The 14,048-nt window shown below is 52.7% G+C and overlaps 1 long non-coding RNA gene across 1 annotated transcript in view; it reads right to left on the bottom strand.

Moving 5' to 3' along the window:
* Nucleotides 1–13,821, bottom strand: part of LOC144767560 (uncharacterized) — a 310,361-nt gene extending 296,540 nt beyond the window's left edge. The window contains exon 1 of the long non-coding RNA XR_013598260.1: nucleotides 13,790–13,821. This is a non-coding gene — a long non-coding RNA (uncharacterized LOC144767560). The remainder of the gene's footprint in view (nucleotides 1–13,789) is intronic.
* Between the last annotated feature and the right edge of the window lie 227 nt (nucleotides 13,822–14,048).

Raw genomic sequence — 14,048 nt, 5'->3', positions numbered from 1 at the left:
CCTTCTCCCACTTGGACTATATGTTTGTTCCCCGGTTGTGTATGTGCAGGGTGCGTGCGGCGGAGATCTTGCCGAGGGGACTGTCTGATCATTCCCCAGTATCGATTGAAGTAGAACTCTTTAGAAAACGCCAGCCATTTAGATGGAGGATGTCCTCCTGGCATCTTCAGCAGCCTAGCTATGTCAAGCATCTCCGGGTGGTCATTGATCATTACTGGCGGGAGAACCTTGTTGATGACGTCGACGCAGTGATGGTGTGGGAGGCTTTGAAGCCCACTGTGCGGGGGGTGGACATTGCATGGACCACTGCGGCTCGCCGCGGGCGTCGTGAGGCAATCGTGGCGGCTGCGGCGCTGGTGGAGACGTTGGAGCGGCGGAGTCGGGGAGGAGGGGATGAGGTTGGCGTGCGGCTACTCCTCCAGGCACAGCAATCCTACGCGTCGGTCCTACTAGACGAGGCCAGGCAGGCGTGGCTGGCCACGCGGAGCCGGATATACCAGTGGGGGGACAAATCGGGCTCCCTGCTCTATAGACTGTGCCAATATAGCATCCAACCCGTCACGCTGCCCGGCCTTATCGCTGAGGGCGGAGCGGTCATCACGGATCCCGCCGGCCTGGCGGCGAGCTTCGCCACCTACTTTGCGACACAGTACGCTCCGTGTGATAGCTTATCAGGGGAGGAAGTGGCTAAATTCATTGATGACCTACCCCCTAAAGCAGTGTCTGATGAGGCCAGGAAGTCCCTAGATGCTCCACTCACGGCGGAGGAACTGGGGGAGGCCTTGGGTCAGCTTAACACGGGTAAGGCCCCCGGGCCGAGCGGATACCCCTGTGAGTTTTATAAAAAATGTCATACGCAATTAGGGCCCCATTTTCGTCGTGCGCTTGAAGCGGCGCGTGCGCAGGGCAGGCTGCCGCCTGATTGGCGTCATGCCGAGATAGTGGTTTTCCCGAAACCGGGTAGGCCTCCTGATAGGCACGATTCTTATCGCCCCATTTCGCTACTTAATATTGAAGCCAAAATACTGGCAAAGGCCCTGGCGAATCGGTTACTTCCATATATAACGGAACTGGTACACCCCGATCAATCGGGCTTTATGCCTGGCAGGGCTACACGCCACAATATTCGACGTGCGTGGGCTGCGATAGACGCCATGGGGGCCATGGGTGAGCAGGCAGCCTTGTTGCTTGCTGATATTAATAAAGCATTTGACTCGTTGAGCTGGACATATCTGTTCGCGCTCCTGCCCCGCCTCAACCTAGGCCCTGTTTTTCTATCCTATGTTAAGCTGCTCTATACGGATATCACTGCTGCGGTGCGCGTTGCCGGGGCGGTATCGGAAACCTTCCACATTGGCCGAGGTACCCGACAGGGATGCCCTCTTTCCCCGTATCTCTTTGCCCTTGCTATGGAGCCATTGGCCGCCTGGGTACGCATAGATGCGCAGATGCGAGGATTTGTGTGGCCCCGGGGCCTCTCTGATAGAATTGCGCTATACGCCGACGACGTCCTTTTCTTCCTCACGGACCTGCGGCGCTCTGGGCCGCGAGTATTGGAAATAATGCGGGTCTTTGGTGAGGTCTCGGGCCTATACCTGAACCTGGGTAAATCTACCCTATGGGTCCTTGGAGGTGGCGCAGTATCGGACCCCTGGACACTGGACCTGCGGGTGGCGACCGATGGCTTGCAATACCTGGGAGTGTTCCTATCGGAATCAGTGACCCTTACGTGGGAACGTTCTGTGCTGCCGGTTTGGGAGCGGGTACAAACGGACGTGAAAACTTGGTCCCGGATGCCTCTTAATATCTTTGGCCGGTCCGCCATCTTCAAGATGGTGGCGCTTCCACGCCTCCTGTATCAGCTGCAAAACTATCCCCATCCGGTCCCAGCCTCGTGGTTTCGGCAGGTGAATTCGGTCTTGGGGCGGTTCCTGTGGGCTGGGGGATCTGCCAGAGTGGCGTTGCGTACGTGCTTCCTATCCACGTACTGTGGAGGACTCGCCACCTCGGACCTTATGTCCTACTACCAAGCAGCTCACCTGCTCATTCTTAATGACTGGTGGTACGGGGATAGAGGTGACACGGCATATGCATTAGAACGCGCGCTGATGGGTGACAACACTCTTCACATGCTCCTTTACTCTGCCCGGCTGCGGCGAGAGCTGCCCAGTGTCACGAAAACTGTCTTCCTTGTTTGGCGTCAAGCGCTGCGACGTAGGGGCTGGTGGGGTAGGCTGACTGCGGAAACGCCGCTGTGGCGTAACGGCAGACTGCCTGCACTGGCCTCTTTGTCGGGCTTCGGTGGCTGGGATGCGATCGGGATCTCGTCGCTGGGTCATGTGATGTCTGGAGTTGCTTTTAAGTCGTTCCAGGAACTTAGTGTGGAGTTCCACATGCCGCAGACCCAGTTCTTCCGTTATTTGCAGCTTCGGCATGCGCTAACACCATACATTGCCGACTTAGACTCGCTCCCCGAATTCAGCCCTATTGAGGCGAAGTTGTTCATGGGGGATCTCGGAGACAAAAAAGTATCCCGAATATACCAAACGGTAGTCATACACTGCGCCTCTGACCTCCTTCCCCTGCGGACGGCCTGGGAGGCAGATGTTGGTCCCATGGACGAGGACGATTGGCGAGAGGCTCTGGAATCCCCACGAGGGACTGCCATAGCCATGAGGCTCAGGTTTATTCAATTTAAAATTCTCCACAGGGCTTATTTTACCCGTGAGCGCCTCTGGAAGGCTGGCCTGATTGAATCACCGGAATGCCTCCGTTGTGGGATGGAGGTGGGCTCACTGCTTCATACGGTGTGGCTGTGTCCTCGAATAGCTGGCTTTTGGAGAGGTGTGTGGAATTGCCTGTCTGAAGTCCTACACTGGGACCTGCCCCGCACTCATCGATTAGGATTGCTCCATATTCTTGAGGGAGTGGGGGGAAATAGTTATAAGCGCCATCTACTGCTATTGGGGCTAGTACTAGCCAAGAGAGATCTAGCTCGGGCCTGGAAGGACGAACAGGCCCCCCCTCTGTGTGTATGGAAAGCGGGCTTAGATTTTTGTATGGGGCTGGAGCGCCCGATCTTTGAAGCGCGAGGGTGCCCCCGCAAACACTTTAGGATATGGAAAAGATAGGCTGATTATAGGGACTTGCCACTAGACCCCCCAGTCGAACCCGAAGAGGAGCCCTAGGCCTCCCCCATTTTGTGGGCCTCTGTCTTGCGCCATGCCGGCTACACTGTACTCACACGACGCTGTTTTCTCTTCACACGTGCACAGGGTTAAGGAGGGACTACGGGGTGGGATTGGTTGAGGGTGGTGGGTAGTTGGGGTAGGGACGGGGTGGGGGGTAGTTCTAAATAACTGTGATTTGCAATGACTCTAGTTCGTGTTTAAATCCTGCCGTATGTAATGAATCCAAATGCTTGGTGGTTTCTCCTGATTGTGGGGTGCCACATTGATTACCGTGCTTGATTTATTCAATAAAATCTGTTGTGAAAAAAAAAATGTGTTCCTAAAGTAGTGGTTTACAGAACCTCGAAAATAATCACAAAGCTTCGGAAGAGACTCAAAATTCCTGTAGTAGGGGTTATCCTCAATCCTTGTTAAATGAATTCCCCTCTTATGTCTAACACACTAATATCAAAACGAAACATGGTATCTCAGCAGTCCAAAGAATTAAAATATTTCAAAACAATAAGTCAAGTGTCCATGCTTCCATGTGGTACAGTATTTTTTTTATGAACCTTTTTATTGATTTTAACATAGTACAGGTCATACAGTAATCAGCTTGATCATTTCGGTAGCACACATTAACAATATCCGTCATATGACAAGGGTAGCAGAGTAAGCGGACACTTAGTGGATTTGTTGGTGGAAGAGGGGGGCAACCCTCCCACCATCTCCGCCAGAGGTGCCGGAGGGCATCGGGGAGGCAGTTAGTAGTATGATTACCGCCGTTCTCCGACCCGTATGCCTGTTTCTGATCCAAATCCCCTGTGAAGGGTATCATTCATAGATAATCCAGTTGTCAAACTAAACTTGGGGATGTGTCACTCGGGAAATAAGGGGTCGAGGGGAGGGGAGGAGCCTGGGGTCGCAGAAAGCATGGGTCAGTGTAAAGGGGACCATATCGTTACGCTAGCGTCGTGCACTTTACCTACTTTCGGCCTGTGCTATGATTCCCGTGGGATGACCCAAGTGGAGCCGATTCTACTTGAATGAGGGGAGGTGGGGGGGGGGGCAAGCAGGACGCATGTGTGGATTGGGATGCAGGTGAATCTGGTGCCGCCTGGGGTTTTTTGGCTTGCTCTGTGCCATTTGCGTGTGCTTGCCTAAAGTCCTGCAGGAGTGTCGCCCATTCTAATGAGATAGTTCGCCGTTGTATGCCACGGGCCTCCTCTTGCTCAATAAGATCTTCCTGAGCTGCTGCCCATTTCTGCACCGCCCCCACCATGCAGCTATTGGCCCCTCTGCCGCTCACCAATGCATTGCCACCCCGGGCTTGGCCAACAGCACAGCCAGCAGGGCAAATTTGGTCTCTACTTTCTTCCATTTGTTGCGCTTAAAAATACTCAGAGCACATTCCTCCCGTGTATGGAAGTCTGTGAGACCTGTGACTGTCTGCAGGGTGGTGTGCACCGTCGCCCAGAGGGGTTGTATCACTGGGCATGACCAAAACATATGAGCAAATGTGGCTTCCGGGGTGTGACATCGGGGGCAGTCAAAGTGGGATGTCGGGTAGAAGTGTTTGACCACGCCAGTGTGAGATAAGGTCGGTGTAATACGTTAAACTGGATATTTTTTAACCTTTGATTGCGGGACACTTTTTTATGGTGTTCTAGGGCCATCCGCCATTCACGATCATGAAGGGCGCGTCCGAAATCATCCTCCCAGCGGAGCCGTAACCGGTTTAGCGGCACCTGTGTGAGTTCCATAATGGATTTGTAGATCCATGTGATGTGGTGTCTGCCCGCCCCCATGCGTAATAGTGTGTGCAGCACCGGGTGAGTCTTGGGCTCCCCGCTCCCGAGGTCCCAGGTCTGTTCACAGTCTGCCATCAGCTGCCTATGCAACTGGCCGTCGGAGAACAGGGCCTCTGTTTCAGTAAGTTGGAATTCGGTCCAGATTCTAAGCTCTCCAGCGGTATAGAATCCACGCCCCTTAGGGAGGCCAGCCAATGGTAGAAATGGGGAATACAATGGTGCCCCCTTGGACATGCTTTGACCAGCAGCGGATGGGTTGGATCGGGTTGGGTGGCTGGTAGGAGCATTTGGGTCAGCACCGGGACGTCATTTGTCTGTCCCGGGACACCGTTTCCCCAAGGTTGCGATGCTGCGGCCACCGCGAATATCCACTGCATCTGCGCCGCCAGAAAATAGGCTTCGAAAGATGGGGCGCCCTTCCCTCCCTGATCGCCGGGCAACTGCAGGGCCAAAAGGGCCACTCTGCTGCGGCCCCTCTCCCAAATCAGGGAAATTAGTAATGAATTGAGCTCCTGGAAGAAGGTCCGTGGCGGGACTACTGGAATATTGGTGAAGTAATATAGAAGCCGGGGAACCATGTTCATTTTACATAGGGCTACCCTCCCAATGGGGGCCAGGGGAAGGGTCCGCCAGAAAGCAACTTGGCTCTTAAGTCTCCGGAGGGCCCGATAGTGGTTGCCCTCCAGGAGGTCCCGGGGCTCATGATAGAGCCTGACACCTAAGTACCGCGGGGCGTCGCCCGCCCATGCTAGCGTGGCATCTCATATATGTATCTCCCTATGCGGGTTGTTCTGATGTAGGGAGTAGAGAGAGGATTTCTGCCAATTCACCTGGAGTCCCGTAGCTCTTTTAAAGTCTGCAAGTGTGGTCCAGAGGGTGGTGAGGTCCGCTGCAATGTCTCTAACGTAGATAAGGAGATCATCCGCGTACAGGTAGACACAATGTCTGCGGCCTCTGAAAGGGATGCCCCATTGTTCGCCCACCTCCCGCAGCCTAGCCGGCAGAGGCTCCATAGCGAGGGCAAAGATGACAGGGGACAGGGGGAATCCCTGTCGGGTGCCACACATGATCGGGATGGGAGAAGATACGGAGCGGCCTATTCTGACCCTTGTGGTGAGATCCGTATAGAATAGCCGGATGTACGCCGTAAATTGGGATCCCATGTCCTCCCTCCGTAGTACGCCAATAAGGTATTGCCACGCCAGGGTGTCGAACGCCTTCAACAGATCCAGATTGAGGCACGCTGCCCTCGGGACCTTACCCCGTACCCCGTCCTGGACCTGGAACAGTCGCCGTATATTCTGGGAAGTAATTCTTCCAGGGACGAATCCACTTTGATCTGTGTGCACTAGTCTGGGGAATATATCAGTCAATCTGTCTGCCAGGATCCTCCCAGGATTTTACATTCCGTAGTCAGGAGGGTTATGGGTCGATAGGAAGCTCGGAGCAGAGGATCCCAGATGGGCTTGGGGAATGTTACCAATACCGATTGTCGCATCGATTGAGGGAGGAGTCCCGCTTCTAGCTCCTCCCGAAAGACTGTGGCAAGCTGCGGGACTAACTGCTGGGAGAACGTGGAATAGAGTTCCATCGTGATCCCATCTTGACCCGGTGCCTTGTTTTTGGTCAGGTTGTGTATGGCAGATTTGATCTCCCCTGGCGTGATCGGGTTATCCAATGTCTTGCGTTCCTCGTTCGTGAGTTGGACTATAGTACGTGATGTCAACATGTTCCGGATGTGTTCCCCCCATCCGGAGTTAGCTCTCTATATAGCATGGCATAGTAGTCATGGAAGGCATCTAAGATATCAGCTTGCGCATAGACTACCTCCCCCGCAGCATTTCGAATTCTAGCGATCGGTTGTGTGTGCGTCTTGAAGCACGAGCCAGGCCAATAAGGCGCCTGCGCGGTTACCTTTGCTGTGGACTCTGGTGGTGTACGAGCGGAAATTATACCGGCGCAGATCAGCGCATGCCTCTTCATATTTGGTTTTGGCCTCCACCACTCGTTTGGGGGGGAGTTCCCGTTGGCCGTTTTAGAGACCCTAGCTACTTGTTGTTCCGCGGTCTGCACTGCCCTTTCTAGTGTCTGTTTCACTCTTGTGATTTGTCTGACGCATGCTCCTCGTAGGACTACTTTGAATATGTCCTATTCTAGGGTCCTTGTCGATGAAGTGCCTGTGTTTTCAGTGAAGTAGTGTTGAATGGTTTCTGACTGTTCGTGTTTGAACACTGGGTCCAGAAGGCAGTCCCTGGGGAGGCGCCACAAGGGGATAGGAGGCGCTGGGGGTGGCCACCCTAGTGTTAAAGTGTGCGTGTCATAATCTGAAATTACCCTGTCCAAGTAGTCCGAGTGCCTGATGCTGGGAATGAGAGACTGTGTACACATAAAATGGTCCAGATGGACTCGTAGGTCGTGTGGTATCAAGTGAAATGAGCATAGTTTGGAGGTCGGGTGTGTGCCTCCATGCGTCCACCAGGGACCAGTGGGCAGCCCAGGCGTGAAATGTGGCTGATTGTGCATGGGTTGGGGAGCGCGCGCAGGGGGGCAGGATCTGTCCAGTGTGAGGTCCAGGGAGCAATTGTAGTCCCCACCCAGTATCCATGGGGACTGTGTGAATCTCGCTAACATGCTTGTCAGGGTTCCCAAAAACGGTGTCTGGTCTTCATTTGGGGCGTACACACTGCCTCCAAGGAGGGGCAGCCCATACGGCAACCCGTCTAATAGCGCATAGCGGCCCTCAGGATCCACTCGTCTGCCGGTTTCGTGAAAAGGCACTCCGGGCCGGATCCAAATGAGCGCTCCTCTCGCGAAAGCGGAGTAGGTCGTGCCGCAGAAGGTGCCCCGCCATTTCTTTTGAAGTTTGCGCAGTTCCTCTCCAGTGAGGTGGGTCTCCTGAAGGGATATGATCTGTGCCTGCTGTCGCTTGATGTATGCATATATCGCATAACGCTTCCGGGCTGTGTCCATCCGCCGCACGTTGAGGGTTAAGAACTGGAAGTCCGTATGTGCCATAGTGGAGCTGAATTTGGGTCGTGGATGCGTTCTATTACCAAGAGAGGGGAGTCTCCTTTCACTAGCCAGTGAGTGTCATGTGCATAACTACTTGGGAATGTATGTGTGTGCCCCTGCCCCATATCTGGGGAGTAACCAGAGATCATGGTGAGAGGGGTGGGTAAGCTAAGAACTGGGGTCCGGAAATAGTCCCAATACTGGGCACCTATCGCTGGGGGTGATACGTCCAAACTGACGCTCTGGAAGAAGGAGGGTGTCAACAAACAACTATCTTGGGGTGGTGGTTCGTGTATGCGACGGTGATCCATAGATGGGTACTGGAAGGATCAATGTGCATCATTTGGTCCCTGACTGCTGCTGGTCCGTTGTGTACAAGTAGTATGAGAGACCTACCAGTGTATGTGTGGGCGGGGGGTTCGCTACGGTTGCAGTGCCGTGCCCCTGCGTGAATCCTACCCCATGAAATCTGCTGTCTGTGCGGTGACCTGCAGCAGGGTGACGGAATCTCCCTTGGATGACGCTCAGTCACTGTCCTCCTCGCCCACGAAGTAAAACAGACGCGGGGGTCTGTCCAAGTCACCAGAGGGCATAGAAGCCTGCAATGCCGATACGGCCCGGAGAGCGCCCCGGCGCTCGTGCATAATCTGCTCTAGATCAGGGGAGTCAAACGGCTCCTTGCCAGAATGTCCCTGGCATTGTGTCCCTTATTGGGGTTGCGTTTTCTGGGTCTTGGCGCTCTGTTCCTCTGTCCGCGTTCCATTCCTGATCTGGGTTGTTGCGGGCAGTGCATGTCCGCCCAGTCTCTCGTCTCCTCCGCACAAGTGAAAAATAAGGTTAAGTCTTTGTGGACAATTCTGAGTCTTGCGGGAAATAAAAGGGAGTACTGGATATTGTTCGCCCGCAACCGTCGCTTAACCTCAAGAAATAATTATCTCAGCTGCTGCACTGCCCTCGCATAATCTGGGAAAACCACCACTTGCTTGTCCTCGACTCGGAGGGTGCCCGTTCTTCTAGCGGCCCTGAGCACAGCATTCCGATCCCTAAAATGCAGAAACTTCACGCGCATCGGTTGCGGGGGTGCTCGGGGTTGGCGTCTGCGCGCTGGGACTCTGTGAGCGCGCTCAATGGAGAAGAAGGCTGACCTGTCCGCAGCTGGGGTAAAGGACTTCAGCCATGCCTCCATGTGACCCACTGGGTCTTGTCCCTCAATCCCCTCCGGTAATCCAAGCACCCGTATGTTACAGCTTCTGGACCGGCCCTCCAGGTCTCCCATGCGCTCCTCATTATGGACAGGTGGTTTAGGACATCCCGAATCGTCTTCTGCTGGTCTTTCATTGCAGGCTGCAAGTCCGCCATGATCTTATCCCCTTCGTTGACTCTATCAGCTAGTTTCCGGTGGTCATCTTTGATTAGGGAGATGACGGTCGTCAAAGTGCCAAGCCTCTCCTCCATTGACACTCAAGAAAGTTCAATGGCTGCTAATACTCGGTCAAGCTTGTCCGATATGGACATGTCAGAGGAAGTCGTTGCCAGTGTGGACCCCGCGTTGGATTGTGGCATGTTTTCGGGTGCGGTCTCCGGCACCGTTGTGGTCTGTGTGGTTCTAGGCTTCCCCATCGTGGCACCGGAACAGTACTGTCGTGCTCGGGTCTGCACATGCGGGGTTGGGGAGAATCATGTGTCCTGTGGGGCCGCTGGTTCTTCAGGGGTAAGTTCTAGGTGTTGCGCGCTCCCCAGCGAGTGCTTCCGCCGGTCGGTCTGAAGGCGACCCCCACTCAGTTGTGTGCTCCGACGGGCACTGCGCAGGTTACACTGTGGGGGTGTAAAGGGCTTTGTTTATCTCTCCTTATGTATAGGCTTCCTCCATGTTCAGTGTTGCTCAAAGAGCCAATATTCCATGGCTTTGTGATGTTGGATTACAATTTCAGGTATTAGTCTTCACAGGAGGACCATTGTTGCTGGCACTGATCCCCCCCTTCTCTCTCCACTGTCCTTGGCAATGAGCCCCTCCAATAGCCTGGAGCAGTTGCAGTCTCCTCCCCGTATCAGTTTAGGCCCCACATGCCCTGTGGTGATATTGAGGAGTAGGTAGTTGCCGGCCCGGTGGTGGGGTAGACTATCAGTCCTGTTTTTAAGCGGGCTGTCACTTCGCCATCCTAGGGCCAGGCAATAGGTGCTGATGGGCTGTGGCGGTGGTGAAGGGGCACCCCCCCGGTGTTAGGCGGCCCGGGGTGGGGGGTTCTCACTCCCGTCACTCACTGCCTGTAGGGTGCTGCCGATCCGTCCAGTGTTGGCCGGTGCCCCGCTCTCTCCCCATAGACTCTCACCGGTCACCAGCGCCAGGTGCCATGTTAGAGGCAGTCAACCTCGTCTGAGTTGGCGGCTCGGCGTCTTACTGCATAGGGGAGGACAAGGTCAACTTGCAGTCGCTTGCCTCCAGTGTGAAAGCACACCTCCGCTCGCCGACCTCGTTCAGCTGTTGCGTGTCTCACTGCTTCCGATCACTGTTGCTCACTTCTGTGGTCGCGGCCGAGACCTTTCAGGGCCGCCCGGAGTGACAGTCCGCGGCTGCGGGTGGGCTGACGATTGCTGCTGGGTGCGTGGGCCGCATACGAACTTTTTAGCGTAGCCCCGCCGACCCTACACGTTGGCAGCAGGGTCTGGAGCACTCTAGGATGCCTGGGTGTTGGGACGACCGGCGAGATCCCGGGTGGCCGCCATCTTGTCCTCCAGTGACGGGCTCCTGAAAGGCTGCGATGTGCTCGAAACCCCCAGTGTAACAGCTGGGGTTGAAAGGTTCTGGATGCCCCGTGAGGTCCGGTCCCTAAACGTCCGTTTAGCAGTCGGGATCGACGCTGGGAAACAGACACAATCCCCGTCTGCCCGGAGCTTCAGCAAAACACTGCCACCATTGCAGCTGGCTTGGCCACGTCCCCCCCCCTTCCATGTGGTGCAGTAAAACAATGAAGTTCATTTTTTTTAAATGATGGTCTCCTTACAAATCATTTTTGATTGTAGCCGTAGGCAACAGGTTTCATACCTCTTGGAACTTCTTCAGGGCTTATTTCAATTGCATTTATGAATGTCTGTTACCTCTTGCAATGCTCCAGCGATGTCCAGTGAACAATGTGGTTCCCATCGAGTATTCTATGCAACATCCATGTGTTACATACAAGCAACCCAGGACCGATTTTGCCCTAGTTATGGGCTCATCAGCCAGGTACAACTTAGTTTCAGAGTGCATGGGACCCACGTCAGGGCAATACTTTCACACATAGGGCAACACACTAAAGTATACAAAAAAGTGATTGTGTACTGGCTCAGGGAGGACATGGCTTGGCAATTCGGGCTGGACTGTTCCGACTAGAGCAGGGTCAAGACTGATTTGCATATAGCTGGGTCGAAACTGAGGTGACATAGTGTGCAAAATAACGATGGATTAGGATGCGGCCCCAAGTAATTACCATCGGCTGAGATTAATTCAAGCATCCCATCCATCACTTTTGTATACTTTAATGCTTCTTTTTATTGCAGGTCTTCTGTAGGGAGACCTGGGCCCATGAAATGACAGCTCTTTACAGCAAACTGGTAATTACTGAATACAGTTAATTGTTATAATAGCACTGAAGAGTAAAGAATCATAATGCCATTAAGATTGGAAATGGCACTTTTGGGATTCCACCCCCTCTCGTTTCGTGGCCCTGCTTGACAGATCTGCACAAAACTTGTCATAAAGATCTAAAGTGAATGTACTTTTCTTTTAGAAAGTTTTGTGCAGATTCGTCAAATCTCACCAAATTTATTAAGAGAAAAAAAAATACTTTTGCTGTGGAAACTCTGATTTAATAATTTGATTGTTTGCCCTGCTTGTAGCGTCTGGCCCTCAGATGTAATGACCATGGGGTTCTAGTCTGCTTCCAGTCTCTGTGCCCTTCAGCGTTTCTGATACTGTACTCCTGCTCTGGGTGTCTCTGGATATCACTGTTAATGATTTGGGGGGCCTGGCCTGTTTGTAGTGTCGGTAAGCCTCATTTTTCATCACAATATGGTTCTGGCCTGCTGCCAGGGACTGTGGTGCATACTTTTTCCGAAAGTGAGCATTGCATGCAGGGTTTGCAGGCATTCATTTTAAATGCCATTTTGGGTTCTGGCCTCCTCCCGGTATGGAGGGTTTTATGGTATTGCTAGTCTGCCATGGTTCCGGTGCAGGGGCTGCTGACAAGGTGTTCCACGAGGACTGCTAGAGCCCCTCCACCCCCACCTCCATCATGCACAGCACAGTGCTTAATTTGAGCAGTAGCTTTCAGGTGCTCAGCACCTGCATTTCTTTCACAGGGCCGGGGCTACAATGTCTGACCCTGCAGGTGGTGGTCTCAATATTAATTGTTCAAATTCAAAATAAAAAGAATAACATACATTGCATGGTTTCTGGCTGGTAAATGTTCATAGACAGGCCAGCATACGCCTGTCCAGGCAGGCATGATTGTGTATCACCAAGTTAGTGATGATGTCATCTCGCCGATCACAAATACAAGAAGTCATCGACAAACTATGTCTTGCATTCTATTTCCAGAGTGTGCTGCACCTGAGCCTAAGCCTCCCATTGGATAATTGTAGCTGGGGGCTGGCTCAAGACGGAGTTGAGGCAAGGAAGCTGCGATAGCGCATTTGGAACTTGGGAGTGAGGGCTCTTGAGAAAGAATAAACAAAAGTAAGTGTGGACTTTCCACTTGCTGTGTAGCCAGAGTAGCATATCCTGCAACCCTGCATTGCTGCTATACTCAACGTGCTCGATGCGGCTGTGGCCCAACACAACTTTTGTGTGCCATGGCGTCACCTGTAAAATCTGTACGCTGCACCCCAGCATGGTAATTGCTGAGCGTGCGTGAGTCCAGTAGGCACCACAGCCATACTTACTGGCATTGGCAGCATTACGGCTGGGGACAATGCCTGTGCTGTAGCAGACAGGGTCACAGCAAGCTGAGCAGTGGATGCCAATACCGTCGCAATCCCTGGACCTACTAATTACAGGCAGCACTAGTAGTGACATCACCTGCTGTGCTCGAGCAGCTACCTGTTCTGCAAATAACCCAGTTATACTGCACTGATTAATATATGCAAAAAAAGAATTTTCATTTGGTGTACATTTTGTTTTTGCACTCGGTGTAGGTAAGAAAGTAAAACACATGTCATCTTCCTCTTCTTTAGGAAAGACAACAGGAAAACGCAGAGTTCAAAATAGCAGGGACATGTACAGGCAGACGACAGGGGTCACAGGCAGCAGCAGTGTTATAGATGAGAGAGAGAGCAGGAGTAAAGAGGAGAAAGAAACAATAGGAGAGGAGAGAGATGAGACAGAGCTAAGTAGAAGAAAAGGAAAGCAAATCAGATACAAAGAGAAAGCAGCCATGATGTGAAGAAGAGAGCATCAAGAAAAGAGAAGATAGAATGAAAGGTGTAGAGGACAGGACAAAGGAAAAAAAGCAGACAAATGATAAAACGGAGACACAGCTAATCACTGCTAGAAGAGTGATCGTAAAGAGCCAAGATCGACGGGAGAGAGAGAGCAGAGCATGGATAAAAGAGAAGAGAAAAGAGGGTAGGGGTAGAATGAATAGAGGGCAAATCAGAAATGCAGGGAATAAGGTAACACACTAGGTGTGACAAAGATGGTAGAAAACAATTATAGAGGTGAGAAGATAGACTCTTAGAGCAAAGACGTAGGGGACAGGCAACAGATTAAAGTTAGAAGATAGAGACTAAGGCAGTGAGAGTGTTGAAAGTGCGGCTCACCGGAGGAAGAAGTGAGCTGTGGCCTCCTTGGCAAAATTTTCAGCACCTGCACTTCTTTTTTTACAAATTAAACACTGGCACAGCAAGATCTACACGAGTCTTTGAAAGCGCAGGCTCTGGGATTTAGCAGCTGGAGAGGCGATGCAGGTGCCTCCAGTCCAGAGCAATTCACAATCTGAAAGAACAAGAATTCGGAGTACATAAGAGGGTTATGTTTTTAACACGTCAGACTCGAATAAAGGATTATTTTTGTCAGCAA

Source organism: Lissotriton helveticus, chromosome 7 (genome assembly GCF_964261635.1).
Source record: "Lissotriton helveticus chromosome 7, aLisHel1.1, whole genome shotgun sequence".
Lineage (NCBI taxonomy): Eukaryota > Metazoa > Chordata > Amphibia > Caudata > Salamandridae > Lissotriton > Lissotriton helveticus.
This window is presented reverse-complemented; position numbering and strand designations above follow the sequence as displayed.